The 26431-nt window shown below is 39.7% G+C and overlaps 1 long non-coding RNA gene across 1 annotated transcript in view; it reads left to right on the top strand.

Annotated features, from left to right (window-relative positions):
* Positions 1 to 26431, top strand: part of LOC103104083 (uncharacterized) — an 84229-nt gene that overhangs the window by 54419 nt on the left and 3379 nt on the right. Inside the window, exon 2 of the long non-coding RNA XR_008913435.1 lies at positions 26239 to 26409. This is a non-coding gene — a long non-coding RNA (uncharacterized LOC103104083). The remainder of the gene's footprint in view (positions 1 to 26238; positions 26410 to 26431) is intronic.

Below are 26431 nucleotides of genomic sequence, written 5' to 3'. Positions count from 1 at the left end.
TGGTGAAATATCTTTCTTGACTTGGAATTGAAGAGATTATAGCAGCTGGGCTTGGTACTATAGAATGTGTCTTTATTACATGATCATTTACAGCTCCCAGATCTTGGATGAATCTGTAGACAATTTTGCCATTTTGATCTAACTTTAACTTTTTTTTTTTTGTATGCTATTTCTTACTAAAATATTTTATTTATTTATTTTTAAAATATATTTTATTTGATCATTTCCAAGCATTATTCGTTAAAGACATAGATAATTTTCTTTTCCTCCCCCCCCCACCCCCCATAGCCAACGCGTAAGTCCACTGGGCATTAGATGTTTTCTTGATTTGAACCCATTGCTTTGTTGATAGTATTTGCATTAGAGTGTTCATTTAGAGTCCATCCTCTGTCATGTCCCCTCAACCTCTGTATTCAGGCAGTTGCTTTTTCTCGGCGTTTCCACTCCCATAGTTTATCCTTTCCTTATGAATGGTGTTTTTTTCTCCTGGATCCCTGCAAGTTGTTCAGGGACATTACACCGCCACTAATGGAGAAGTCCATTACATTCAGTTGTACCACAGTGTGTCAGTCACTGTGTACAATGTTTTCCTGGTTCTGCTCCTTTCACTCTGCATCACTTCCTGGAGGTTGTTCCAGTCTCCATGGAATTCCTCCACTTTATTATTCCTTTTAGCACAATAGTATTCCATCACCAACATATACCACAGTTTGTTCAGCCATTCCCCAATTGATGGGCATCCCCTCGTTTTCCAGTTTTGGGCCACCACAAAGAGCGCAGCTATGAATATTTTTGTACAAGTCTTTGTGTCCATTATCTCTTTGGGGTACAGACCCAGCAGTGCTATGGCTGGGTCAAAGGGTAGATATTCTTTTGTTGCTCTTTGGGCATAGTTCCAAATTGCCCTCCAGAATGGTTGGATCATTTCACAGCTCCACCAGCAATGAATTAATGTCCCTATTTTGCCACATCCCCTCCAGCATTCATTACTTTCCTTTGCTGTTATGTTAGCCAATCTGCTAGGTGTGAGGTGATACCTCAGAGTTGTTTTGATTTGCATCTCTCTGATTATAAGAGATGTAGAACACTTCTTCATGTGCTTGTTAATAGTTTTGATTTCTTTATCTGAGAACTGCCTATCCATGTCCCTTGCCCATTTATCAATTGGAGAATGGCTTGATTTTTTGTACAATTGATTTAGCTCATTATAAATATGAGTAATTAAACCTTTGTCAGAGGTTTCTATGAAGATTTTTTCCCAATTTGTTGTTTCCCTTCTGATTTTAGTTACATTGGTTTTGTTTGTACAAAAGCTTTTTAGTTTGATGTAGTCAAAATTATTTATTTTACATTTTGTGATTCTTTCTATATCTTGCTTGGTTTTAAAGCCTTTCCCCTCCCAAAGGTCTGACATGTATACTATTCTGTGTTTACCCAATTTACTTATGGTTTTCTTCTTTATGTTTAAGTCACTCACCCATTTTGAATTTATCTTGGTGTAGGGTGTGAGGTGTTGATCTATTCCTAGTCTCTCCCACACTGTCTTCCAATTTTCCCAGCAGTTTTTATCGAATAGTGGATTTTTGTCCCAAAAGCTGGGATCTTTGGGTTTATCGTATACTGTCTTGCTGAGGTCGCTTTCCCCCAGTCTATTCCACTGATCTTCCTTTCTGTTTCTTAGCCAGTACCAAATTGTTTTGATGACTGCTGCTTTGTAATATAGTTTTAGGTCAGGGACTGCAAGGCCCCCATCATGTGTGTTTTTTTTCATTATTTCCCTGGATATCCTTGATCTTTTGTTCTTCCAAATGAACTTTGTTATAGTTTTTTCTAAATCAGTGAAGAAGTATTTTGGTAGTTCAATGGGTATGGCACTAAATAGATAAATAAGTTTGGGTAGGATGGTCATTTTTATTATATTGGCTCGTCCTATCCATGAGCAGTTAATGTTTTTCCATTTGTTCAAGTCTAGTTTTAGTTGTGTGGCGAGTGTTTTTAACTTTAACTTTTTTATTGGAAGTATAGGTATATTATACTCCAAGAATCATGGTATTATGATCCCTTGTTGAATTAGGGACTCAATGATAGGTCTGATACCTTCTATTGCTACTTTACTCGAGGGGTATTGAGGAACACAAGGAATTGGTCCTTCCTCGGTTTTCACTCTTACTGGAGTAGCTTATTTCAATAGACCTACATCTTTGGAAGACTTTGACCATAAATCTTCTGGGATATCCTCAGGAATAGGATAGATGGAATCCAACTCATTCTCTGTACTGACCGAATCTAAGAACAGCAATGGGAAAAGCTTTCAGAGATTCTTCTGGGAGTTGTAATGATATATCCCCAGTGCCATTACATTGAATTGTTGCTTGTAATTTACACAGTAAATTCCTACCAAGAAGGTTCATGGGGCATTCTGGCATACAAAGAAATGCATGCTCCACAGATAAAGGACCTAAAGTTATCATTTTAGGTTGGAATTTTGCTACTCTCTCTGGTTTTCCAGTAGCTCCAATCACTTCCATGGTAACAACAGCTTTACAATCTTTAGGAAGACTTTGAAAAACTGATTTACTGGCTCCAGTATCCACTAAAAGATCATATATTTGATCCTCTATAGTTATAGAAACATAGGGTTTCAAGAACTGGTGCAAGCACAGTAACATCAGTACAAAACTCAGTCATTTCCTGTCCATCCAAGATTACATCTGCTTGAATTACATGACTTTCCCAGGATTTTGTATCATCAGCTTTTATATTACTCTTATTGGTCCTTATATTCTCCATCTTAGTATCATTGTTGTCATTTACAATTTAATTATTATTATTCAATTTATATTCTTCAGTAATTTCTCCTATTTTGCATTCATTAGGATGTTCTATTAAACTTATATCACAATGTTCTTTCTCTGTACAATTATTTACAATAATTATATTATCTTTTTAATTAATTTATTCATTTGAATCACCATCAACCTTATTTTCATTACATTCAATTTTATTTATCCTCAACTCATTTTCATTTATACCACACTCATTATTTCCTGATTCATTTTCATATGGACAGGGTAAACCTTCATAAGCTACAAATCCCTTTACTCTGGTCACCTTTTACTACCTGGCTGTACTTTGGTCTAACCTCAGAATTTACCCATGATTGCATTGTCGTGAGATCTGGTGTTTGTTGGCCCTGGCAGCAGGCATTTTGACATTGATTGAAACCTCTATTCTGGTAGTTAGTGTTTTTATTCCATTTATTATTATTCAAGTTTCTATTACAACAGTTGTTATTATTGTATTGCCTATTGTATCCTCCATTCCTATTCATCTGCCTTCTAAATTGGTTTCTGAATCTGAAATCCTTGTACAAATGTCCAAACCTGTCACAAAGGAAACATCTCCTAGGACCTGATCTTCTTTCACTATGTCTATAGTTATTATTGTTATTTCTTGGCTGCACAGATCTCAAAGCAGCTACATCTTTTACCTCCTTAATCTCATTTTCCTTTACCTTTAATTCAGCTTCCCTCAATTTTCTTTTTAAATCCTCTACAATGGAGTCTCTTTCATCATTTTTCTCTTCAGGGTCATTGGTTAAATATGTAAATTTTCTCCTCAATTCTTCCAAATCTAGCTCTTTCTAATATTGGTAATTGGATTTAAAGAACTGCCTAATCTTGGGCACAGCATTCTTGACAAAAATATGCTTGATCTCAGCAATGGTGCCTTCATCAAGTGCATCCATTCCCAGGAGAATTTCAGCTGCCTCAGTTATCTTTTTGAGGAAAACTGCAGGTGCTTCTGATACTTTTTGTTTAATGACCTCAAACTTGGACCATGCATTAGGCCATTCTGCATATCACCCCCATTACCTCCAATATGGCATCCCTAGCTTTAATAAGCTCTTCATACCTCATCAACAGCTGTGTCAAGATTACAATTTTCTGGCCATGATTTCAAAAGAGGCTCTGATCTAGTTTCCTCTATAAACTTATTCTTCTCACTCTTTGTGAGTATTTCCTTCAAAAGGAGGGCAAAATCATTGAAATCTGGGTCATAGTGATAGCCCATCACATCTCCTTAATATCCTTGTTAGGTTCTTTGCTAAAATTTGGGGTTCTTTTCTTTGTTGATTAAAGGTCCTCCAGGGAAAATCTCTTATGGGTTCTTACTTTGTGTATTTCATTCTTTGTTACTATTGGTAGATTCCTAAGAGGACATATATTGACCTTTTCTATTGCTCCTTCTTGTTCTAGTCTGCTTATTGGTTTATTAATGTTGATATTGTTATTATCATTATTATTGTTGTTATCATTATTGTCAGAATTGTTTCCAAACCCCTGTTTTATATGTAAGTTCTTTATATAATGTTCCATATTGTCAAGTTGGTATCTCATATGGATTACCATGACCTTTAACTCAGAATCCTTAGTGAACCATATGATTATTACCTTTAGCCATTTCCCAAAAACAAACACATGTTCATAGGACTTATACAGGACAAAACAGCAGATCAAACTTAGGGGAACATGAGCAAAACCATCAATCAACTTGACTTCCATGACTGGTTTCATCCAATCAAACTCCAATAGGCTTGGGAAACCAACAAATATAACATAAGGGATATACAATGTGTACTCCCACATGTACAATAAAATTGTGCCTAACATGTCTGAGGACTTGTTTACATCAACCAGTAATGTAGAATTAATAACAGTATCAGTGGTATTACATTGTCCAAGAAACATACAATATATAAGATGTTACAAATTACACAAAATTACAAATTTTTTTTCAAAATGGCTGCTACAAGATGGCTGCCCCAAGAGTGAAGCTATGAATATTTTTGTACAAAGACATGTGACACAGAATTACATGGGACCTTGGGTCAATCAAAATGCAGTCTTTTCCTTTCCTTAATATACTTCTGAATGCATTTCTGAAGTGAACTTCATGTGGCAAAAGCTATATAGCAACTACTTTAAGTTTGAGTCTACTTTCTTGAGGGAACTAGGGTGGTAGTGGAGAGAGTGTCTAGTCCAGGGGTCCTTTTTTGGTTTTCATTTTGGTTCTTATCAAACTTTTTAAATGAATGGACCCTTTTAAAAGTTAATTGATACATATATATTTTAATAGCTAGTGTTTATATAGTTCTTTAGGTTTTGCAAAGCACTTTACAAATATCTCATTTTATCCTTTCAACAATGCTGGGAAATAAGTACAAATATTAGCTCCATTTAAAAAAAAAACATTTAATTTAGAATATTTTTCCATGGTTACATGATTTTTCCCTCCCCACTTCCCACCACCCTCCTAGAGCCAATGAGCAATTACACTGGGTTTTACATGTATCATTGATCAAAACCTATTTCCATATTATTAATATTTGTAATAGATTGATCATTTAGAGTCTACATCCCCAATCATATCCCCATTGACCCATGTGTTCAAGCAGTTGTTTTTCTTCTGTGTTTCTGCTCCCACAGTTCTTTCTGTGGATGTGGATAGTGTCTTTCTCATAAGTCCTTCAGAATTGTCCTAGATCATTGCATTGCTGCTAGTAGAGAAGTACATTACATTCAATTATACCAATGTATCCGGCTCTGTGTACAATGTTCTCCTGGTTCTGCTCCTCTCACTCTTCACCAATTCCTGGAGGTCATTCCAGTTCACATGGAATTCCTCCACTTTATTATTCCTTTGAGCACAATAGTATTCCATCACCAACATATGCCACAACTTGTTCAGCCATTCCCCAATTGATGGGCATCCCCTCGTTTTCCAGTTTTTTGCCACCACAAAGAACACAGATATGAATATTCTTGTACAAGTCTTTTTTTCTTATTATCTCTTTGGGGTTCAAACCCAGCAGTGGTATGGCTGGATCAAAGGACAGGCAAAGCTAATTAATATTAATTAGTTAAATGATCTTGGGGTGCTAATCTCTGGTATTTGGTATAAATAGTAAGCATCCCATCAGAATGGGAGCTCAAACCAATAACATGATAACTATCCCCACTGCTCCTCATAGGTAACCCTAGAACCCTCAGGAGTGATGTTGCCAGAAGCTCACTGGAGACCCAACTGCTAGACAATGTGGACTGGAAGAATAAGTCCAGAGTTTCCAAATATAGGAATCAGCAGGGGTGTACGGGAGTCAATTGCAGCTGGATCCAATTGTTAAATTTTCAGTGTGAGCATCTGTACCTCAGAAATTGTCAAAAGCTACAAATCAGAGCTTTATTGTTTTGTCAGTTGGCTAGCCTTAAGAAAGTTAGGGAGAAAATTTTAACAATGCAGATTCTGTTGAAAAATGTGTCATGGGTGCATTCCACTCCCTGCTCCTCCCCACAGCTGGTTGTTAAACATTTACCAGCACACCTCTGGCTAATGCAAAGATACAAAGACTACAGATAGTGTTGGGTTGGGTTCAGGAGTAAGTGATTCTTAATGACAAATGAAAAAGATTTTATAGTTCATCCTAGAGATCAGAGAAAGCCATTGGAGTTTAATGAGTAGAGTGGCAGGTTCAGACTCACATGTTGAGTGGGAGAGAGAGAGAGACAGACAGACAGACAGACAGACAGAAAGACAGAAAGACAGAGAGAGACAGAGAGACAGAGAGACAGAGAGACATAGAGAGAGGGAGAGACAAACAGAGAGAGAGAGTGAGCTCTAATGTGAAGTAATGTAAAGGTAGCGAATTCGAGTGTTCAAACTCTAGGCCTAGAGAAAACACTAGGCCTGGAGTCAGGAAGTCTGTATCCAAATACACACTCAGACACTAGCTGTGCAAGTGACTCTGGGTATCACTTAATTCCTGTCTGGTTCAATTTCCTCAACTACAAAATGGAGATAATAACTACCTCCCAAAGGTTGTTATGAAGATCAAGTAAGATAATATTCACAAAGCACTTAGCACAGTTCCTGATGCATAAGATACTTAATAAATGCTTCTCTCCTTCATTTATAAATGTGCTAGTAGAGAAGCTTTATAGGTTATTTTTATATATATATCATGGCATATATAACAGATATTTTTCATCCACTTGGTTTTTCTCCTGTGTAGATAGTTATTTTTGTTTTTTAATTTCTTAATTCCATGTTTTCCCAACATATTTCTCACCATCCTCCTTTGAACCCACTTTCCTATTAAAGTCACTCTGTATTTAGTTGTAATTGACTCAGTTAGGAAGATCTTATTAAATTCTGTGTTGAACTTCCATACTTCATTACACGCTCTAACGAATGATGGTACACGTACAGCCATTATTTTATGGCAATATTTTTAATCCTGTTTACTGTAGTGGCTACAATGGCGAAAGAAATGTTAAGACCCCATGAATTTATATTTCTAGTCTTTGTGTGTTCAATGAAACTGATTCCACCAATGTTTTTTCTTCACTTCTTTGGGAACCCGTGAGTCATAAAAGGTAATAAGGATCATTAATGTAAGCTTGGAAGGGACCGTCAAGATAATCTAGACCAATGTCCTCATTTTACTGAGGTGGAAACTAAATCTCTGAAATCCTAAAGACCTTACTCAAGCTGATTCAGCTGAATTGAATTGTCCACTCACAAAAATGATAGAACAGATACCATTAGGCAGTGTGTGATTAATTGCGACAAGAATAATTTAGATGATATGTTTCTTATGGTTAAGAAGGAACACTGGAACTGGAACTTGAGTTTTCTGTTTTCTAGTTCAGCGAGGATAATAATAGCACCTACTTTCCAGAGCTGTTGAGATAAAAATTTGTAAAGTGCTTTATAAAACCTTAAAGGGCTTTATAGTCACTAGCTATTATTATTTTGTCATATAGATGTAAAGGCATTTGCATTTGCACACACATTTATGGGATATGTACATCTATACTTTTCTCTCTCCATCACTTTTTTTTCTCTCTCTCTAGCTCTTCATATATATGTATGTATGTATGTGCACCCCCCAGTATGTCAAGTTTCCATGATTTGATCAGCAGGGGTACTCATTTCTTTCCCCGACACACAACCCAGCCTTCTCTAACTTCATAACCAGTAGCCAAACTTCAAGAACTAGTTGGGTAAAAAATTGCACGACCCTTTGACTACAAGTACTATACTTTATATCTTCTTGTTTCATTTATAAACATAGTTCTTAGCCTTGTGCGTGTCCATGACCCCTTTGGCAGACTGCTAAAACCTATGAACACTTCAGAATAATATTTAAATGCATAAGATGCAATCCATGAGGCTATAAAGAAAACCAATGTTTTGAAATACAGTTATCAAAATATTTTAAAAACAAGTTCTTGGAACCCAGGCGAAGAACTTGGTGTGAGATTACCATGAGAAGTCCCTATTAGTGTATCAATTTGTTGATCTTTGTGCAAAAACCACTCATTAAATGACCCAACAATTAAATTAATATGTTAAAATAATACCCTAAAAAGTGTATTCTTAGCACTCTCAGCTTTTCCCTACTGGGCCATAGACACTAGGGAAGAATGGAAATGAGATGGGACTTCCCTGGCCAGGGCCCTTTTGTGTCTGTATTTGTTTCAGGGTGGCACCAGGGCCAGATGATTCATCATTTATCGTCAGCCTCGTCAATATGACCTTGAATACTCAGCTAGGCTGGTCCTCACAGAGCAGGCACATCCTGTCACCAGAACTGTATTCAAAACCTTTTCAATTTAGGAGAGTCAACCCAAGCTTGGACACCGCAATCATAGCCTTGGGGAATCCTCAGTCTTGGGAAATCTAGGGTCACTCCAGGAATGAGCAGGCATCAGAGGAGGGCTCTGGCACATCTCTACCCCAGCTATGGTCATCGAAAGAGATGAGGGCACCCATAACTAAGTCCTGTGTATTCATTTCATATGTACTTTTGTGGATAGAGTTGTATATCCTATTCAGAAGGAAGTTCCTGAAGGCAGAGACTTTCCCTTTGGTTTTTGTGGTGATAATCCTGGTACATAGTATACACTTCATAAATGCTTGTTGACCTACTACTAGAGCACTGGATTCAAAAGACTGGTCTGAAATGGACTCTTCCACTATAGTGGTCACTTTGGATAAATTTCTTTTTACCAACCTCGGTTTCCAAATGTATGAAATGGGCATGATACTAATCCACACAGTTGGTTATTGGGAAGTTCAAAGGAGAGAAGATAAGTAGATCCATTATAACAACAACAACAAAACAAACCCAACTGCTTAAATATGGGTTACCTTTATTTCAGGGATTCTTAGATTGGAGCTTGTGAATTTTTAAAAAATATTTTAATTGCTTATCAGTATCTTGGTTTGCTTTGTAATTCTCTGGGTCTTATTGTAGGAAGGAGTCCATAGTCTTCTCCAGATGGTTAAAGGGGCCCAGCACACAGCAAGACCAAGCACCCCTTCCATAGGCAGTCAGCTCCTAAAGGCTGGGACAATTTCACCTAAGCATCCTAGATGCTTTCAAAATCTTTAGGATGGTACCTACTTGCCTACCGCTTGAAGCAAATGCTGCTGGGAACTTGGTAGTCTCCGAGTCCTAAATCCATGTGATTAGGGCCATCTTTCTCTCTTTCCACGTCCTTCCCATCGTCCAGAAAGGAGACACAACAGGCTCCAGCTAAACGTTTGCTGAATGAATGCATGAGGAGAGGGAGGGCTAGAAGTGGCAAAGCTGTTTCCTAGCAACCCAGGCAGCTCCGAATGCAAACAAGCTTTCCACCTTTTCAGTTTTGCCCATTTTAATAGACGTGACCTGAAGCCACTCCGACGAACAAGCAAAGGAAACCATTCTTCTAGCCCTTTTAGACATCTGACTCCCATGATAAGCAGAAGTTGCCAGTTAGGCATTGTTATTTGCTAGACTTCTTCATTTCCTTCTTCATTTTCAAGATGACCTAGCTCAAAGCTCCAGTGCACAAACACTGATTCCTGGGGGGTGGGGTGGGGAGATGATGGTGGTGATGGTGGTAGAGGGCCTCAGTTCAAATTCCACTTCAATCACTGCCTATTTCTTTTCCATTTTTTTTTAACCCTTACCTTCCGTCTTGGAGTCAATACTGTGTATTAGCTCCAAGGCAGAAGAGTGGTAAGGGCTAGGCAATGGGAGTTAAGTGACTTGCCCAGGGTCACACAGCTAGGAAGTGTCTGAGGTCAGATTTGAACCTAGGACCCCCCATCTCTAGGCCGGACTCTCAATCCACTGAGCCACCCAGCTGCCCTAATCACTGCCTATTTCTGAAACTTGGCTAAATCCATCGAGTTTCTGCAGGTCTCTTCCCTCATCGGTAGGATAAAGGGCTTGGTGGAGAGGCTCTCTAAGAGCCTTCCACCTCTTTATTGATGAGAGGGCGAATTGAAGCTAGTGGGTTCTAGGGTTTCCTGGGTCCTTCTAGAGACCTGGCTAGCATTGTCCTTCATTTTACAAAGGAGAAAAAGGAACATCCAAAAAGGGACATGATCTGCCCAGAGTCAAGCAGTGTCAGAGATGGAACTAGAATGTAGATCTCTGTTGCTCCACAGGCCCCCGTCAACTCTATTAGACTTTTCACCAGAGTCATTCAAGAGTTCTGTTTCACCAGCACCTGAGCCACCTGGAAGTCTGAGTACACTCTGGGATAATCAGTAGTGGGATACTGGGTGAGCATCCTCGGGAAAGATGTTTGTAAGCTTCAAGGATTCACTACCTTTGGGAGGAGGGGAGAAGGGGTGGGCATCTTGGGAACTGCAGCAGCCTCTGAGCTGTGGAAGGGCATGGTCCAAGGGAAGAGCACAGGACTATGGGAAACCTATTCTCTGCAATTGTCGGCTGCTGACGGTGGTTGGTGGATTGTTATAAAAAGAGCAAGACAGGGCTGAGTGTTTTTCCCGAGGCCTCTGGTTACTGATCCCTTAGCTTGCCCTTGCTCATGACGTAAGTACATGTTTGTGACATGAGCTGCTGCTCCTAACTGTGCCAGTAACAGCAGGCACCAAGAAAAGCCCAGTGACTGCTGCAAGCCTAGGGAGATAGGGGCCATCAACTCACTGAGGGTGACCTTGGAGGATTTCCCTAACCTCCCCTGGCCTCAATATCTCACTGGATAACAACCCACAGTCAGTCAAAGAGGCTTTATAGTGATGAAGACATAGGCTAGATCACCATGCAATTCAAGGGCTGAGTAATCACTTGGAGTAACAGTTTTTTCTGCCTGTCTATTTTTTTTAGTGAATAGAAAAATGAACAGCAAGGCAATATACACAGTGGTTTTGATAATGTAGAATAAGAAGAAGACAATCCCAACTGAACTCTATGAGATTGTAACAACAAGGGGGGGGGGAAGGAGGGAGGGAGAGAGAGAGAGAGAGAGAGAGAGAGAGAGAGAGAGAGAGAGAGAGAGAGAGAGAGAGAGAGAGAGAGAGAGAGAGAGAGAGAGAGAGACTGAGAGAGCATTCCTAAAAATGCAACAGGGTGTAAGAGAATGCTAGACTTGGCATCAGGAAGTCCTGGGTTTCATGTTCACTGCCCTATGTGGACATGCACAAGTCATTTCCTTTCTTTGAGTCTCATTTTCCTCATCTGTAAAATGAGAACAATAGTGCCCGTGGCACCTATTTATTTCATAGATGCAAAAGGGAACAATCCACTCTGTGTTTTAGCCAAGATTTAGCAGAGACAATTTATTGACACACAAACATTTTTGCTTGAAGAAAAATGGAGGAAAGCACAGTTCTTTCTGCCTAATCAGAATTCCCTCTTTGCCCAAGCAAATCCAACTTAAATTTTATAGTAACTATGCAAAAGAAAAAAGACTAAATTCCACAATAAAACAAAGATAGTTTGTTCATTTTTTTAATTTATCAAACATGACAATTAAAATGTCAGGAGACACAATCTGAGGAGAAAATATCTTCCAAAAAACTGTCAAAATTCAAGCATTGGGGACAGTTAGGATGCTCAATGGTTAGAGCATCAGGCCTGGAGACAAGAGGTCCTGATTTCAAATGTGGCCTCAGATACTTCCTAGCTGTGTGATCTTGGGCAAGTCATTGAAACCCCCATTGCCTTACAACTCTTCTGCCTTTGAACTGATACTTATGTTCATTCTAAGACAGAAGGTGAGGGTTTTTAAAAAGTTCAAATATTGCTTCTTTTGCTTAGATCTAGGGTAAACAAAAGGGTCACCTCTAAGGGTTTGGTCAATGATAAACTAAGTAGGCACTTCCTACTGTTAAAACAAGAGACATTACCCCTACCAAATTATTGGCTCTGACTTTCTTGGTGAATTATATACACTCTATTTTGATATGAAGTAGATACCTTATCTTGATATAGTTCCTGATTCAAAGGAGTTGTAAAAAATAGACTCGAATACAGGACTACAATCCCCACGAGCCTTTGCTCCACTTCCCCAGAATGCCTTGTAATCTCACCTGGGCCGAGATCAAGAAGGTATTTAAGCTGATTCAAAGGCTTTTGAGGGGCTCTCTCTCTTGGCTCTTTTTGGACTTCCGTTTTGGAGCAGGCGCGTCTCTTGCGTGATGTGAGGTTATTTTGTCTAGGCCTCTGGCCCAGGCACATGTTTCTTACTTGTATATTCTTTAATCTTTAACCTTTAATAAACCTCTAAAAAAATATAATACTTCTTGCAGAGAGAAACTAATTTCTACCTGCCTCAGATGCCTCAGTCTCCCCATATTCCCTAAATTTTAATCTTCACAGAGTCAAGGGAGATTAAGAATACCAAACTAAAGGTCCTGCTACAAGACAAATTCTTAATTTCTTTTTTATCAGCACAGAAAAGACCTAAGTAGGTCAGTTAAGTGGTGTAGTGGCTAGAGCACCAAGCTTCAAGTGAGGAAGGCATCTTCATGGGTTCAAATCTGGCCTTGGGCACTTACTAGTTATGTGACCCTGAGCAAGTCACTTAACCCTCTATGCCTCAGTTTCTTCATCTGTACAATGAGCTGGATAAGGAAATGGCAAACCACTCTACTATGTTTGCCAAGAAAACCCCAAATGGGGTCACAAAGAGTTGGGCATGGCTAAAATGACTGAATGACAACAAATGAGACCTTTAATGCTATTTGCTTCCAGATAGAATTCTTGTGGGACTCAAAAAAGACTATGTATGTAAAGGTCTTTTTGACCTTAGAGTGCTTATATAACTCTTATACTAATTATTCCAGTTGCCTTCCCAGCTCCATCTATGGCTGCCGCACTACATAATGAATATCTACGGTCTGAAAATTCTATTTTAGTTCTAAATGATATCATGTCTTGTATTCTTAAACTTTATGAATGTAAAGTCATGTTACATCAGTATACTACTCCATGGAAGCAAGACATGTCTTATACTTCTTATATTGTTAGGAAAGGAAACTGGGATATTTAGTCTCAAAAAGAAAAGATTCAAAGAAGACTAGATAATTGTCTTTGAAGACCAAGCAAAGGAATAAAGGATCTTCAATTTATCCCTAGCTAGGAATGGGTAAAAATTTCCCAGAAGCAGATTTTTACCCTAGGTAAGGAAATATTTCCAATAATTTTAAGCAGTTCAAAAGTAAAAAGGATTGTCTTGGGAGGTAGTAAGGTGCCCATCCCTAGAGGTATTTAAGCAAAAATCTGATTACCACCTTAATGGCACTGGGGAACATAATAGAAAGAATTCCTATTTAGATTAGATCTGATGATAGAATTCCAGATGAAATGGACTTGAGAGATCACCTAGTCAAGCTCTCTTCTTTTATACATGAGGAATGGAAAAATGAAATATCTTACTCATAAGGGTAGCTAGGTTTCTCAGTGGTTAGAGTGCCAGACTTGGAGTCAGGAGGACCTGGGTCCAAATCTGGCCTCAGAGAGCTCTAAACTGTACGACCCTGGGCAAATTACTTAACTCCATTTGCTAGCCCTTGTCCACCAGTCTTAGGGTTGTTTCAAAGACAGAGAGTAAGAATTGGAAGGAAAAAAAAAGTCTTGCCCATGGTAACATGAGTAACAAATAGGGTCAACCTGAAAAAACATGGAACTACCAAAAGAGTTATTAAGAGACACATTCAGTTGGGACAAGAGACAATGCTCATATGGTATCACATAGCTCTGGGAACTCTGTTTTGGGAAAGACACCAATAATGGGAATTCCCAATGAACTCAAGAACTTGGAGTTATATTTATACTTTAGGGAGTATAACCAGGAGGAACAATTAACTGATTACATAGAAGCTTGAGGGATAGGTTGTAGTCAAGACTAAAATACCTAGGAGAAAATGAGGGGCTGCTCTTTGATTGGGAAATGGCTGAACAGATTGTGGTATGTGTTGGTGATGGAATACTATTGTGCTCAAAGGAATAATAAAGTGGAGGAATTCCATGGGAACTGGAACAACCTCCAGGAAGTGATGCAGAACAGAGACTGATACACTGTGGTACAATCGAATGTAACAGACTTCTCCATTAGTGGCAATGCAGTGATCCTGAACAACTTGGAGAAATCTATGAGAAAAACCACTATCCACATTCACAGGAAAAACTGTGGGAGTAGAAACACAGAAGAAAAACAACTACTTGATTACATGGGTCGAAGGGATATGGTTGGGGATGTAGACTCTAAATGAACGTCCTAGTGCAAACAACAACATGGAAATAGGTTCTGATCAAGGACACAAGTAAAATACCCAATGAAATTGCATGTCAGCTGTGGGAAGGGTGGGTGGAGGGGAGGGAAGGAAATAAAGTGAGTGTGGTAATAAAAAAAATTAAAAAATAAAATACCTAGGAGAGGTCTAGATACAATAAGAGAAACTAAGAAAACAAAAAGGGTACTTAGTCCTATCTGGGATGCTCAACAGGTACTTGATTGTTTGTTGTTCAGTCTGGGACAAGAGTCTGTTAAGGGGTTTCTTTTTTAAAAATTTTTCTTTCTTTTATTTGGTCAATTTAGAACATTATTCCTTGGTTACCAGAATCATATTCTTTCCCTCCCTCTTTTTTTTAAACCCTTACTTTCCTTCTTGGAATCTGTATTGGTTCCAAGGCAGAAGAATGGTAAGGGCTAGGCAATGGGGGTCAAGTGACTTGCCCAGGGTCACACAGCTGGGAAGTGTCTATGGGCAGATTTGAACCTAGGACCTCCCATCTCTAGGCCTGATTCTCAATCCACTGAGCTACCCAGCTGCCCCCTAGGGAGTTTCTTGATGGCAAGTTCCCATGGAACAAAGGTCAATTTGGGGTGTCATAAAACAAAGAGAATCATAGTGATTTTCCCATTGATGATAGTAAGGGACAAGGACACTGCATCTAGGAGGGCCTGAGGGTGCCCCTCTATTACCAATAGTGGAAGGGAGAGAAGAGTCCAATGCATGGCCCATTGACTTCTGGGGGCACTATTTATTAACCGAGAATCATTGACAGTTAGCCAGAAGACTGGCACTCCACTTTGGCAAAGTCTTACAACAGAAAAAGCTACCCCATTTCCCAGTCTATGATGTCCTTCAAGTCTTGAGTGTCTGACTTCAATATCCTTCTTTGGTAGAAGTCTCCTTCACAATAGACAGGTTCTACCACAGTTTCATTGCTGGAAAACAAACAAACAAACAAGCATGGAAAATCTAAAACCAAATTCTCCAATAAGAACCAATTGACTCTGGATATTTGCTCATAAAAACATAAAGACCTAAATTACGCTATCAGTCACAGTAAACATTCAGTAATTTGGACTGATCGAAATGTTCTGAAGGTTCTTAAAAATTCTTTGGCATTGGTACTTAGGACATATTAACAAGTAACCTCATTAGCTAGCTTTTAACAGAATCTCATTACAATTCTATTAAAATCCACTTGTAGCAAGTAGAAATATATAAGCTATATTTGCAAAAAAAATGCATTTTGCCCAACATTGCCATACTAATTGCAAAGTACAAGCAACATTAAAAAATAGATACATTACTAACCTATGGAAATAAACATAAAAGGAAGGTTTATATACCTGGAAACGAACCTCAATCACCATTTATGGGAAGAAATAAAAAGGAATGCCCAGCTAATGCTAAATTAAAATTCTAATTGAATATCCTACTATAAAACCAAAACAATATTTTTAAAATGCCTTCTCAGGACCATATCAGATCACTGCTGCAAGATTTCAATGCTGAACATACTCACATGACAATTTCAGTTTCAAAACAATTTTTAAATTGAGTGAAAAATTCTCAAAATTAAATTCAAAAATTCAAAATTAAGTTTAAACTTCCCACTTCCCCTTCTGCAGAATGAGATGCTGAGCATCTAAAAACAACAACCTTTAACTGTTTATTTAACAACTAGAACTATGCTCAAATGAAGTGGACATTTCATCACATTAACCACTATTTTTAACACTTATTTTGGATCAGGATATGGACTCTCTATGCATATGCAAATGAATCCCAAATTGAAACACCACATCCAAGTGATTAGAAGTCTGTTTGAGGTAACATGATCACAGGTCATTCTTCTCTAGTGATAATTAGTTTAACCTAACTGAAATTTAAGTTCACTAGTCTCACTAAATAGATTTAAACCTTGGTCTCCCAAACTACTGCAACATTTCCTCATTATTCTTATAACCAAATATTAACAAAAGCCTCACGATGAGTGCCGGCTAGATGACAAACTCAGAATTGGGCTTGATGGTTTTGAATGACTAAAATTCTATATGGCTCCATCTTCAATACCTTGATGTTTCAGCATTAACTCGTCAAGAACTAAATGACCTTTCATGATTATAGAAAACTTGTTATAACAGAAAAAAAGAGGGGGACATCACTAAAATAAGGGAGAAGTGCTCCCCTAATTTGGAGTATTAACTAATGCCAGGAAGAAGTTGTCAAGGATGCGCAGCCATGTACAGAACTGGGTGAGAGAAATATTTAGGGGACCCCTAACTCAATCCATCTTGGAAAGACTCAATATAGGAGTCACAGAGTCATGTCTGAGAGCCTGGTGTTCCCCAGTGTCCCAGTATCAGCATCCTGATGCAGGCCTGGCATGGGGTCGAGTGATGTTTGAAAGCCATTGGCATATGGTCAGGAGCTAGGAGGAGCGTAGGTTTGAGAAGCCAGTTGGGGAAGCTCTCTTTCTCTGGACTGGCTGATCTCTGAACTAACAGTCTCTGGGCTTGCTCTTTCTTATGTTGTCTGGCATTCTCTGACAAGTCACTGACTGCAATGGGGGATCAGATTTTTACATAAGTTTAGAAAGGCTGAAACCTATTTCTCCCTATTTTTCTCTTCACTAATACATGCTTACAAATCTAGTAATAAGCCTCCAGATTAGCAGAACTATCTATGCGAAGACACTCCATTGCACATCTTGTCTCACTGACCAATTTGTTCCATAGCATTTCTGCTAATAACATTCCTATACAATGTGACCTCAAATGGCAGTTCTCTCCAATCATATTTCCTGTTGTTACAATTATAGCCACAAAAATGATCACATGATCACTTTTCTTTCCTAAATTCTTCTGACAACAGGTGGAGAAAAAAATGCATTCTGCAATTCTACGTAGATACCGAACACAGGATAATTTACACAAAACTAGGAAAGCACTCTGGAGAATTTGTTGTAATTCTTCAAATTATACTAACCATCATTACAAAAGAAAACACAGCTGCGTTGAAGCTTGCCTTCTTTAGTTAGCTGTAAGGACTAGCTTTTTCCTTTTCTGACTTTTCTAGTTCTCTGGTTAGAGCAATCGCCAGTCTTAAAAGGAAGCTCACTCAGGGGAGGTACCATTAGAATTCTCAGGGGAAATCAGCAAGGTCAAATTCTATAGAGATGTGCAGGCAGAAATGTAATGGACAACAGAAGAGGGAGCAAAAAGGATGCTTGGTCATATTTAGAGTCTCCTGAGATTTGGTGATGCTCTTCTCATTTGTCTTTAACATGTCCTTGAACAGGTGTCTTCTAGGGTCTCTTTCTTCAGGATCTAGCTGTAGGGTAACCTTGTCTGGGTTTTGGCTCCCTAGGAAATGACAGGGACAATAGCTAGGGCTCCAGGAGTTCTTTTTTAGTTCTCTTTTTAATCCACTTTCACCTGTGGCTCTAAGAAAAGATGGAATGTGTATAAACTACGTCCCAAACATCTCTCATTTGGTCTTAGGTGGAAGCCACTTCCAAGAGGAACTTGGCCTATTACCATTAGTCACAAAGTATTTCCCAAATATTTCTTGCCCGTTTGCAATAACCAGTCAGGTCTGCAGTTTACCAAGCCCCACTCAACCTCTTTTACACTCAAGCTGGTCATTAGAAAAGTCCTATGTTCTCTAGACAGAATAAACAATAGCTTAACATTTTTGAAACCACTGCAGTCAAATCAAAAGAATTAACACCTCAGATAAAAATGTATCTCATTACTAACATAAAAAACCCCGATCAACTGCTCTGGCTATATTTTCCACATTTGCCATGCCAAAAGCTATGAGGAAAATTCCCAAATAAAGAGTCATGAAGCCAGGACCTTGCCATTGGTTCCTGCTGGACATTCTGATACCCAGAGCACAAGTTTTGTATTCTCAGCTGTTGGGGAATCAACAGTTGGGACAATTTCAAACATCATTGACTACTGTTAAAACTGCAAGCATTTCAGGTGGTTGTTAGAGAAACCTCCATCGAAGAAATAGAATATACACAAAACCCAGAACATGTATAAAAACACATGTGTACATACACACACATAGCTATATACACACATACAATATCTTGTAGATACATATAGTTATATGTTTATATATACATACGTGTCTGTAGTACAGTGTGTGTATATACATAAACCTGTGTATATTTACCAATGTGTCTAAACCTTGTGAGGGTAGCCATCGGGTCCTCAACCCCTGGTGAACTAAGGCTTTGCTCACCCAGCATGTGAAGACTGCTTCGGCAGAACAGGCAGAAGAAACCAACAAGAAGGTTCAACGGCTGAGAGGGCGATACAGCAAAGCACTGTGGAGTGCTTAGGGTGTGTTGGAGCACAAAAGACAACATGGCCATCCAGTGCAGCTGAGGAAGTCTCCAGGTGTAACAACTTTTCGTGCCACTGGACCCAGGCTTCCAACGCCAAGAGAGTGGGACTGTCTCTGTGCACCGACTTTTCCACTTAAATCTCCTTCACGCACAAGTGTTTTTGTGCACACTCATCTATCCTAACCCCGTCCACCCTCTTCGAGAGGATACATCATAGATGAAAACGCACAAAGACAATTGTCATCCTCGGTTACCGAAGACTACTACTATAGGTATACACATATGTATATTTACATATATATATATATATATATACATATATATGTATATACACATACACACATATACACTTTAGCCTGCATACCTAACCTTATCTTCCTTTTTTATAAAATGAGGGGGGGAAGCAGTTGGATGGTTCAGTGGTTTGAGAGCCAGACCTAGAGATCCCAGGTTCAAATCTGGCCTTAGACACTTCCTAGATGTGTGACTTTGGGCAAGTCCCTCTCTATTGCCTAGCCCTTACTTCTCTCCTGCCTTAGAATATAGAGTATTGATTCTAAGATGGAAGATAAGGGTCATTAAAAAAATAAAATAAAATGAAGGGAAGTGAACTGCATGATCTCTAAAACCTTTTCTAGCTCTAATCTAATAGGTTTCCATTACTTCTTTCTCCCAGCTCTGGGAGCAACCTTTATTTCCCTTGTTTTCCCCTTTCAAACACTGACTTCCTAATTCCTCGACCTTCTTGCTTTCCAAGTACTTTGTCACCCACTGACCTCAACCACAAACAGGAGTGGCCATACCTTCGACCACACCCTCTCCACTGAACAATCAACTACATTTTCCTCAGATATTAGAATTCCTGAGCTCCTAGATTTAGAGCTGAAAGGGACCTTGAAGATCCTCAAATCAAATCCCCATCCCAACCCACCATTTTATAGATGAGGAAGTTAAGACTCAAAGAGGTTAAGTGATTTTTTTTCCCCTAAGAGCAGCAAGAAAGTGAGTGTTAGGGTAATATTTGAATCCAGCTCTTCCTTTTCTCTTTCCTTTACTCAAATTCCAATTCCTAGTTATGATTGTGATATTCTCTAATAAGTGTGGGGTATACTGGAAAGGATGCTGGAAGTGGGAAGTGTTTCAATCCTACCTTCCACATGCCTAAGTTTGAACTTTCTGAGCACCAGGTGTCCAAGCAATGATATTAGGCCAATAATATTTGTACTAATTACCTCAGAGGGTTGCTGTGAAGACAGTGTTTTGTCAAGTCCATGAGCAGTTATTAAATGCTTATTATTACATGCTTAAATGCTTATTACACTTTGCTAAGCACTGGAGAGACAAATGCAAATAAAATGAAAGTCCTTGGCCTCAAGGAACTTCCATTCCAATGGGGGAAGATATCACACAAAAGACAGCTGAAAGGTACAGAAGGTATGAGAACGGGGAGGAAGGGCCAGGTGTACATACACGGCGACATGTCAATAAAGTCTGGATGGTCAGGAGACTAATGAAGTATGGCTGTCCTGGATTCTTCCTCAAAATGGAGATTCTAGGAGGAACTCACTAATGGGAGAAGGCGCAGAGAGTGTCTGGAGTAAAGAGATCTTCCAGTGTGAGAAAGCCATTGGGACAAAGGGAACTTCCATGGTGAGAAGGCAGCTGGAGTGTGGTGAAAATGTCTGGAAGCAAAGTAGAAGCCAATCTAGGAGAAGAATGAAGAATGACTATCCTAGATTCTTCCTCAAAATGGAGGAAATCACCAATGTAAGAAATGAGAAACTTGCAGGGTGTATCAGAAGCAAAACTGGGAGAGGAAAATTTTCTCATTTCTAAAATGCTATAGAAATAGGAGAGAAAGAAAAAGAAAGAAAGAGTATTTGAGTCTCTCGAGATCAGTTCATCAAAGACAGTGGTACTTTTCATTAATTCATTCCAGATGGTAGATTGAGTACCGAAAAGGTCAAGTACCAAATGAATTTTTCCCATAAGGAATAATGTAAATTGAATTAATCCATTCCAGACACCTAGGAAAGCCAGATTTTATAAGGCATTATATGCATTAATGGAGTTATATTTTACTAAATAAACATTACTGATACAGATATAAATAATAAACATTAAATTAAATAAACTAATTTTAACTTAACTTTACCTGTGTTGAGAGGAGTTCGTGGATTAAGGGGATGGCAGGGAGGAGAAATGTAATTGTCTAGAAAAGGAGTCCCCTTCCATAATATCCATGGGTAGTGATGGTGAACCTTTGAGAGGAGTGCAGGGACCTTCCCCCACATCACCCCTCCCCTAGAACAAGTGCTGTTCCCCTCTCCCCAAACTGAGTGCCAGGGACACTCTGCCCTCACCCTCTTACCCCACACAAGGGAGGGAGAAAGCACTCCAATGGGCTGCTGGGCAGAAGTGTAAAGGTTAAAATTATAGTTGGACTAAGTGGTTGCCGAAATTAGTTTTCAAGTCAGAATGACTTTTATGGTAGTTTGTTTATAAAATTGAAAGAGAAAAAGTAAGGAAAAAGAGAGAAAGAGAGAGAGGGAGAGAGAATTACTCCAACCTAGTCCAAACCAGGCAGGGCTTCAGAGGCCCCAGCAATGCAGGGCCCAGAGGTAAACTAAACAAGGGTTCTAGCCATGAGGCCTTTTCCAAGGCCAGGGGCCTCTCCAGAGGTTAGTCAGCCTTTTCACCCACCCATGTGGCAGTCCAAAGGGAAACCTGAGGTCCCAAGCCAGAGCACCTCCAAGGCCAAGTTCAAAGGGGAAAAAGCTCATCACAGGAAGTTACCACCATTTTTAAAGAAAGTTCTTTGTGTCACTTCCTATGTCTTCTTTCCACTTTTATGTAGACCAAGGACAGCTTTAACTTTGTTTCAGACTGCCCAGGGGGCAATCAGTTGTCTTGATTTGTCACTTGCTAGCACATGTGGGTCATAGATCCCGCCCCCCTTAAGGATTAGGTCAGGGTGTATTCATTCCTGGTGGCTAAAATCTAAAGACTAAATAGAGGAGAGTTAATCCCATATTCACACAGGGGCAAGTGTAATGAAAAAAATGTGGTCAGGAATGGTGGAGAAGGGAAGGGGAGCAGCTCCATTCAAGCTCCTCTGACATTCTACTAACAAACTCTGTGGGGGTGGGGTGGGGTCGCTGAGTGCCCATAAAGAGCACTCTGCATGCCATCTTTGGCACCTGTGCCATAGGTTCACTATCACCATCCTAGGACAATTGCCCTTCTGGAGTTCTTTCTCTTTTCTGTCTCTTATCACCACTGAACCTTGCTTGAGATGTAATCTTCACAAGAAACCTATCCCATGGTATTTGTTGTCTGCATTTCAAAATTCCTCCAAAGTGGGAAATGGTCTGGTCATTTAACAAATTTACAATTCTGTTTGTTAAAGCTTTATCATGGTGATATTTTTCCACAAAGTATTGTACTTCCTCCCATTTTGCACACACTTCCTTAATTAATGAAGTGGGGACATCCTCCTTTGCCTTCTCCTCACCTGAAGAAAACTCCTTTGCCACCAGTTGTTGCTGCTCCCTTAGAAGTTCCTGCAGCTCCCCAGTATTGAGTTCTTTCTTAATAAAGCTCCTGAACTAATGCATGATCCTTTGTTTTGACTGGATGGGGCATGTGCTTTCTGAGATCAAGATGACAAGTTATAGCAAGTGTGTCGTGTGCCAAGCAAATGTCGACTCCTGAGACAATTTTTTCTCATCAAAATGTCCCAAATACAAATTCAATGAGTTCAAAACTATTGAGTACCAAGGCTGAACATATTTTTTAATAGTCTAGTAGGCGCAGAAGGTATGAGAAAACTTATCTCCTCTTTACTCCTCTCAGCCTCTAGCACCTGGTGTGGGCAAATTGTAGGTGCTCAGTTAATACATAATCAGTTCATTGATCGATAGATTGTCGTTTTTTTATAGATGGTCCCAGGAACAACCCAACTCTAATTTGTTTCTAAAGTGACTTCACATGTTCCTTGGGCAAGTTAGCTTTTTGTCCTACTTCACAACCAACATCCATTACTCAATCAAATGTATTTAGATACAACAGCAAGAAAGATTGATGTAGCTCTCTTATTTTCTCACTAAAGACACTTATTTTGCTGGTATCCCCAGAGGCTTTTGGCTATTCTTGATGAAAAGATAGCAGGTTGGAACAATGGCCCATGACTTCTTCCAGCTATTCCTAACATGGGACTCTGGAGAGCTTTGCCAAGTTAACTTTCTATCTCTATTTCTGGAAGATGTCCTTAGTATTCCCTGCTCACTACCATGGACCAGAAGTTCAGAGAACTTTGAGCTAGAGATTTTTAGAGATTGTTTTGTCCAACCCACTCATTTTACAGATGAGGAAAATGAGGTCCAGGGTGACAAAAACTTTGACTGAGGTTACAAAAGTAAAAGATAGCAAAATAGCATCTCAAAGTCAGGATTTCTGACTCCTGCCGGATATTTTAATTCATTTAGACCATCACTAAAGACTACTATTCACCTGGTGCCCTCAACATATTTCCATAATGTCCCACCCAGCCTACATGATCAGGTTTTCCCCTTGTCCATACTGCTTAGCCTCTGGGGACCAAGACCACTAAACAGGAGATTACACAAACCTGGGTCAAATGGGAATTGTCAACTTAGCTTAATATAAGATTTCATTGATAAAGTAGAATTCCAGTCTCTTTCTCTGAGATGATCAGACTTTGCATCAGCTGAACACCCTGGGAATTACAGCTTTGGAATCAGAGCACCTGGGTTCAAATCTCACCTATAATAGGTCTCTGTGGTCTCTTCCAACCTTAGACTTAGGACTCTTTATAATTCTCATTTCTACAACATTTTAAGATTTACAAGATACACAGCCCATACTAGAGCTGAAATTTGAACCCAAGTCTCCTGACTCTGAGACTCATGTTCCTCCTTCCATATAAGTCCACCTTGAGAACACTGACAAAAGCCACCCTTATCTCCATCCTTCCCAAAGAAGTCCTGTGATCTCCCCAGTTTAAGATTCATGGGAGGCAGCATGACATGAAGAAAAGGGTACCTCTTGGAGTTACATGATTAGGCCAATATCATATACTATCTATCATAATAAACTCAAAATGAATACATGGCTGAAAGCTTAAACTTAAAAAAGAGAGAGAGAGAGAGAGAGAGAGAGAGAGAGAGAGAGAGAGAGAGAGAGAGAGAGAGAGAGAGAGAGAGAGAGAGAGAGAGAGAGAGAGAGAGGAGAGAGAGAGGAGAGAGAGAGACAGGAGAGAGAGAGAGAAAAAAAAAGAAAGAAAGAAAGAAAGAAAGAAAGAAAGAAAGAAAGAAAGAAAGAAAGAAAGAAAGAAAGAAAGAAAGAAAGAAAGAAAGAAAGAAAGAAAGAAAGAAAGAAAGAAAGAAAGAAAGAAAGAAAGAAAGAAAGAAAGAAAGAAAGAAAGAAAGAAAGAAAGAGTAAAGGAACCAAGTGAGTTACATTTCACAGCAATAACTAGTAGGACCTCGCAGAGAAAGGAAATGACTTATCCATGATACTACAGGTTCAAGTAACAAATCTGGGACTCAACACAGATTGCCTCCCTTTAAACCCATTGCTTTCTCTACTGTCCAACATTGCCTCTCCTTTCTGTTTACAACTGAGTTCTTTGCTGCCTAGAATGGGTGGGTCTCTCGCACCATAGCAGAGGGTCACTTGTCCTGGAGACCAAAATAAACTGTGATCAGAGTTTGCTTATGTGTTTGATCCAATCAGCCCCCGTACTGGAAAAAAACTGAACCTGGGGATCATATTTCTCAGCCTGTTTGGCCCAAAGCAACCAGGGAAAATTACTGCCTTATGAGCCCCTTGAGCCAACTTCTGATACAAACAACCTTAAGAAATGTCTTGAGTAGGAGTGGGGCTGGCTCATTAAAGCTCAAACAGATCCCCTCCTTGGTTCAGTATTAACAAAGGAGCCAAGAAGCTAAGGGTCAGAGGTCACCAAGTCATTCCTACAAGTTCACTGAGATACTGAAATCCCAAATGAGGTGAGAAAAAACTTGGCTGACTCTTGGGCACCTGGCATGATGGTCCTGTTCTGTTCCCAGGTCACTAGAAAGAATCTCAGAGTCACAGAATTTCAGTTAAAATGGGACCTCAGGAGGCAGTTGGGTGGCTCACTGGTTTGAGAGTCAGGTCTAGAGATGGGAAGTCCTGGGTTCAAATCTGGCCTCAGATACTTCCTAGCTGTGTGACCCTAGGTAAGTCACTTCACCCCCATTGCCTAGCCCTTACTGCTCTTCTGCCTTAGAACCAATACAAAGTATTGGTTCTAAGGCAGAAGGTAAGCATTAAAAAAAAATGGGACCTCAGTGGCCAGCCCATTCCTAAAAAAAGATCCTCTTCGCCCTATGACATATTCTGTAAGTGGTCATCCAGCTTTTACTTGGTGACCTCCAGTAAGGGGGAAATCCCCTCAATATAACTAGCATTTATTCAACTCCTACTGTGAATAAGGCACTCAATCAATATACCAAGGAAGGACAAAAAATAGTCCCTGCCCTCAAGAAGGTTACACTCTGGTAGATGAATGGAACATGCCACATATAAAAGGAGTAGTTTGTCCTTGATGATTCGGGAAGGAAGCAGAAGGCCTAACAAGTAAAGGTGTCTGGAAAGGTTTCCCATAGACCATGGCATCTGAAACTTTGAAGGAGGCCAGAGATCCTAAGGGGTAGAAGTTGAGGCACTTGTAGTAAATTCCTGGAATGAAGGACAGATTGGGCAATGGTAGAGAGATTGGGGGGTGGGGTAAGAATCCTGACTAGGGGAATAGCAAAAAGGTCAGGTTGGCTGGAGAATAAAACTCTGCTGGAAAGTAATGTGCAGCAGCAGGTCTGGAGGCAGACCAGAGTGTCAGCAGCCTTTCGTACTGAGCTGAGCAGTTGGTATTTCATGCTAAAAGCAATAGGGAGTGACAGAAGTTTCTTGAGGAGGAGACTGTTATGGTTTGGTCCATGACCTAGGAAGATTATTTTTACAGAGTTGTGGAAGATATACCAAAGCAGGGAGAGACCAAGAAGACAGACGTTCAATAAGGAAGTTGGGGCAACAATCCAGACAAGAGAAGGGAGCCCTTTCTGCTTTGGGATAGCTCCAATCTGTAATCATCTGTCCTTAGACTATAGAGCCTCAATTTGTTTCTTTACTCTCATTACTCCTAGTTCTGCCTTGCTCTGCCCATACCCCAAAAGTCATTCTCCACTTATGCTGCCCCAACATTTCAGGTGATGGAGGACTGAGTGATCAGCCATACAGTGGGAAGAGAAATGTGCAAGTGTTTGGAGGAGTTGGCAAGCCTGTGGCCCAGAGTGCACCAGTGGGGGAAAAGGAAGATGGAGGAACAGAGGATCCAGCACTTCAACTGCTAGTGCTGCCACTAATTACTCCAATCTTGGGTAAGGCAGAGGGACAAAACAG

The sequence above is a fragment of the Monodelphis domestica genome, chromosome 7, assembly GCF_027887165.1.
Source record: "Monodelphis domestica isolate mMonDom1 chromosome 7, mMonDom1.pri, whole genome shotgun sequence".
Taxonomy (NCBI): Eukaryota; Metazoa; Chordata; class Mammalia; order Didelphimorphia; family Didelphidae; genus Monodelphis; species Monodelphis domestica.
Note: the sequence above shows the minus strand (reverse complement) of the source record. Positions and strands in the feature narration are given on the sequence as shown.